The following is a 6,000-nucleotide window of genomic DNA, read 5'->3' on the forward strand; positions in this document are numbered from 1 at the left end:
TATCTGTAGCAAGTATCCCTGTTGTTAGGGAATAGTGATGTCACGTGACAGCTTTTGTATTCAGCAGCAATAATTCACTGCCTGCATGGGGGGATTGATCCCAGCTATGGTATCCCCAAAGGAGCCTCCACTAGGAATGGGCTCACATACTTTGATCTGTAGATTAACATGAGCAGGATCACAAGCCTTTGTCTCTTGTAAACATCATATGTCCCTAAATTTGTATCCAGCAAAAGGCTGAGTCTTGTGTTTATTTGGGTAATGAATTGCAGTAATTAATGCATGCATTGATTCCTCTACTGAGTCTCCCCTAAAGGCCATTTCCATTTTTAATTTATAGAAAATGCATACAATTCCTTTAATCAGAGCACAGTCTGGAATCTATAATAAACACTCAATGAAAAAAAAATAGAGAAAACAGAAGTGAGATTACTGAGCAGAATTTAGGTAGACAGAAGTTGTATTTAACATTGTATTAAAAGACAGCTACATAGCAAGGAGTATAAGAATATGTATATGGAATTTTCAGGGCAGACCAAAACCTATAAACAGAGAAGCAGAAATCCTATTATTTTATTAAACAGATTTTCACTTACTTCAGGGCTCCATTTAGTCCCTTACACATGAATGTATATTTCTGTCACATATTTCTCCTAAAAAAAGGATGTTTCAATACCGTCTTTTTCTCAGTCTGTTAGGGCTTTTGTATCGAAAGAGACCCTACCATTCACTAAATATTCTTGAGGGGGAAAGATTCAAAGGAAAAGCATGAGCTTCCTTTATGAATTGAGAATATTTCTTACTTGCTATATGCCAAAACTGTACTCAGAATCACACAAGATGCAAAATGCAAAGAGCCTTCCCCTCGCAGTCCTTCAGTCTAAAAGTCGTTTTTAGCATTCCAAACATTCCCTGATCTTAAACTGGATCATTGTCAAACAACATGGCTTCAGAACAAAGCAAAAATGAAATGCAAACCAAATAACACAGTTGATAATTAAATAAATAAATAGCAAAAAAATTATATTGTATTTTTTTTAATTTTCTGCAGTACTTTCAGACACTAAGATTATATTTTTCCTTGTCTAGGAAATGCCTGCCTTGTATCATACAGTTCTTTGTATATATAACATTTCCATATATATACTGAAATGTGTGTAAAATTTGCCTGGGGAAGTATGAAAATACAACATTATAAATACACAGCGAGGCAGACGGTGCTGTGCTGAGGAATGCAATCTAATATTTTTCTGAAATGTACAGGTGATATAAATTAGAAAATACCCCACGGTATTATGCAGCATAAAGGACACAAAAGGAAAGACTGATTTGGAAGCACACACAAACTAAAGGAATACCTGATTAACCTTTCACTGACTCCTGGTCCACGTGATGCAAAGCTTGCCTTCCTCCTAGAGTGATGGCTTTAGAAGAAGATGTTAAATTTAACCTCTGGCGCAATGATAAATTGACAATAAAAAATTCAATGGCTTGGTAATTACCAATCACTTTGGACATCGGCAACATTTTTCAGTTCTGTCAGTGCTCATTGGCACAAAAGCTTCAGCTGAAATTCTCTCGATCTCCCTCTTTTTAACTTTGTTTTCATGATGCAGATTAAATCTGCCACCCTATTACTGATTCATTTTCCTAATTTTTCATGTCTGCACCATGCCCCAGCTGCACTAGGCTGATAATTGTGGAGCCCAGCCCTGATGATTAACATCAGAAGAATTAATTATGCCTGCCATTAAAATTCCAGGTTGCACATGGTGATCAAGAAAAATTAAGTTTCTTTAGGCCTCTAAATCATTTCACCTTTGAGGAGAATGATAGTGACTCGACAGCTAAACTGCAGCCTGCGTTCCAGAAAAGGTCTAAACCACACACCCTTTGTGTAATTCCCTAAATGCCTTCCTAGTTGTTCTTACCGGTTTATTCCACTTGCTAAAAAGATTTACTGCTCTCAAATAAAGACAACTAAACTATCCAGCTGATTGCTTGATTTTAATATAAACAATCTTTTTTTGCTCCTTTCTGAGAATCTTTGAGGAGTATCTGTTATAATAATTTCCAGGTCAAGGCATCACACAGAGAACAGAAGATCCAGGAACAGAACTAATTTTATAGAATTGGTAGATAATTTCCCTTTGTCCTAGTTACAAACTGAAGGGAAATTATGATTTTAGTACTACATAAGGACAATGATTTTCTCAGGAATAAATTGATAATAAAAAAACCCCAGATTCCTAAGATCTTTAGGCTAAATGGTAATGAGTAAGGAAAAGCCTGTTGACTGACTCGTTTCAAAATAGACTTTTGCATGTGAAACTCAAAATGTTTTCAGTCTAGCCTAAGGTATGATATTTACTAAAGCCATAAAGAGTAAGATGATTTGAGTTTATCATGTTCTTTTCTCACATTATGTTTCATTTTAAAATCACCATAATCATGTATATTACAGGCTTAGCTTAGAAGATTTTGATGAGGAGTCATATTTTGATGAACACATATAAAAATATCTTATTTAAAATTATAAATATCACAGACAGTATATATAAACATGGATCATACATGGTTCCCTTCCTATGTTTAGGCAGAACCACCACAGCAAAACTATTGTGGATATTCTTGTTAGCTTTTATAGGTGACAGATTTCTAGAATAAACTTAACAGAATTGGACCAAAGAGCAGCACAAGAGCAATTATCTTCCCTATAAAATATGTTATAAAATAGGAATACTCAGTGCATTTAGAGATTAACTTCTACGGGAAGTCATGTGCATGGCGAAATAAGAGAAAGACCCTTCAATTTAAAACCTAAATCTTTGAGTTTAACGTGACCATCACTGCTACAGCTCAAGGATATTGTATTCTATATAAAATAGGCCATTTAGAACTTGTGAGGACTTTATTGCACTCTCTCACAAATGACAACTAGCATAGTATTCATGATTAAATGAACATTTATTGTATTTGTAACAGTATTCCAGGAATGCCATAAAATGAAGCATGAAGTCATCCATTTAAACATTTTTAAAACATGTCTTAACTAAAAGCATTGAAAGTATCTCCTTAGAAGACTTATGGTTAAATCCAAAACCTTTTTCTTTCTGCCTCAGGGCACAGATAATTCAAATGTACCAAGACCTTTGGCAAATCACAGCTGTCTCCCCAGAGATCTAAGAAAACAGTCAAACACATTGTCAAAAGCCTATGAAATAAGGTGAGAGAAGTCTGAATACACTTACAGGTCTTGTCTGTTTCTAACATCGGTGAAGACAGAGCAAATGAAGTCCTAAAAGGGAAAGACATGACAAAAAATACTAAGAAATGGAATCAAAACACTGGTTTTAAGATTGTCAAATTAGACCAGCATTCAGAACCATAAATTCTATTTTTAGCAAGCATGACTATCATTCAATATGTTTAGGTGATAAAAGGTTAATCACTGATTTAATTTTAAGACTTCAAACAGAGGATGAAAATGAATTGCACTGATTTTTGACAAATCTAAAAATTACTTCAAATAGATTTGGTATGTAAATACATAAATGTTCTATCAGAATCACAATCAGCACAGTATGAGCTCTGGGAGAAGATTATTTTCAATGACACTAGTCTTAAGGATGCCAAAGCATAATTCATCTTGAAAATATCTTGAAGGGTTATTCTGGAATTCTAGAATTTTCCCGTGAAAGGCAGGGATTAATATGTTCCATTTTCCCTCAAAATCCAACAGCTTTTGCCCAGTTGGTCCTTACTGGTTCACAGATGACCCTTGCTCCAACATATTTACCCAGAGTACTTTACTCACGAATCAGCTGAAACAAAACAGATGCTTAAGAGTACAAGAGGACAATAGCACCAGCACTGTCCTCTCAAGCCACAGAGTTAATACCCAGTCCAAATCCAGATTCCCTCATTTATGGGTACTTGAATATAATATTTGACTAATTACTGTAGTGAACAGACAGAAGACTTCAGTTGGGGTCTTTAATAGCCTCTTATGGCTGTAAGATATTTCAATTCTGAATCTCTTAAATTTGGGTAACACAAACGTCTATTCAAAACTTGACCCATTAGCACAGGGAGAAGAAAGGGGAGGGAATACAAAAAATCTGCTTACAGAATTTTACAGAAGTACAGATACATTTATGTTATCATCTGAAATCAGAGAAAGTTCTGCCTGTGTCATCCAGATGTTAAATCTTTCAGCCTACTGAAGAGCAGCTACAAAAAGTGACACCACTTTTTATCAAGTAAGATTCACAACCTGGCTGGCAAAAGCCTTGCAAATACTTTGGATCAGCTCTAAATAACAAAATAAGCCATACTACATTTTGCAATAATTTTAGAGAGATTTAAATTGAGATTCAGTCATCAGAGGTCAGTGGTTCTGTATGATGTGTATTAGATAAAGAGGTATCTGCTGTTTTAAGAGATACAATTACTATTTTTAACTGCTAAGCCTTTTTTCCCCCACCCCTCCTGGGCAAACACCATCTACCACAGAAAAATTATTTTGCATTGTCATTTATGGTCATCTCCTGTCATCCTTTATCCTGACTTATTTTGCCTATTCATTCCAATTACATGATTGGTGAAATGAGTTATTACCAGACATCATTACTGTTTGGTTTTTAACCTTTTCTGGTAATTCCCATCAACATAGCTCTTTGAAAGTTTTTGCATCTGCCATCCAAAATTCTGTTAATGTGATTTTCTACAATATCACAATACAAACTTGTACTAGTTATACAATGTGATCATCTTTGGTATAAAAATAATCCCAACAGCTATTGTGTCCAAGATCTGCCTAAAGGACAATGAGACTGTCAGACTAATCTCATATGCACCTCCTTTTTGTGATCTTTTTGGTGTGACTACTATTCAGGTTTGAGCATCCACTTGAATATTGTCTATTAACAGATTTTAAATTTATTTATTATATATTAGCAGGAACATGACCATGGACTTGAACGCACTGTTATGCAGAACGGGTGCTATGAAACACATGGATCTTTACCTCAAGAGCTCATTTTCCAAGACAAGACGACTGAAAATGACAGACAAATGGATAAATAAAAGCCAGCAATGAGGCTTGCCCCAAGTTGTTATAAAATTTTTTTTGTAGCCATTACAAAAAAAAAAAAGCATATTTTTAAACAGAATGAGAATCATGACTGTTATTGAACATGTAAGAATACACATAGCACAGCAAACAGTTAATTTTGAGTTGCTACCTGGAGCATGGATTCCTGAAGCCCAGCATAGGCTGCCATGCTCCACTTGGTGCTGTGCCTACCAATTAGGACGTATTAGTCAGAGTTCCAGAGGAAAGCACACCTCATGATCATTAATTTTGCCCCACTGCTTCACTTGTCAAACAGATTGGGAGCAGAATGGAAGTTAGACATGTCTCCATCAGTCATATATCTCAAGGCAGTTGATGTCTCTCTATTCCCATACACAAATCTGGTGTGCCTCTTGTGGACCAAAGTAGTTCAGCAGATCTGATTCCAGTGTTGGTCCTGTAAATTTGCCATACTTTCTGATCCGTATCAACTCAGTAACAATCAGAGACAACATTTCAACGCGATGCAAAGATCATGGAGGGCAACAAAGGGAAACAATACACTTTAAATTCTAACAGGCTCACAATTACATAGAGATGTGGCACTGATATAGCTGGACATATCTGTGTCCAATATGAAATAAAAATTGCTTCTTCAATACAGGTAAAGGAGAGGAAAGGCCTTTTTCCTTTACTGCTGTTGAATATCAGTTCAAGTACTCTGGTCTTCCTCACACAAATAACCATTGACTCCAAGAAGATAACTTGTGATTCTAAGGATAAGGTTTGTAGACACATTTACTATTAGAAAGTTAAAAAGAACAACTAGCATTTTATACACACACATCCTTGACTTATTTTCCACTGATCACAATGAAGGATACCAGTTTAAATAATTCTAGTCTTGTTTCCAGTCAACTCTT

The sequence above is a fragment of the Anomalospiza imberbis genome, chromosome 7, assembly GCF_031753505.1.
Source record: "Anomalospiza imberbis isolate Cuckoo-Finch-1a 21T00152 chromosome 7, ASM3175350v1, whole genome shotgun sequence".
Taxonomy (NCBI): domain Eukaryota; kingdom Metazoa; phylum Chordata; class Aves; order Passeriformes; family Viduidae; genus Anomalospiza; species Anomalospiza imberbis.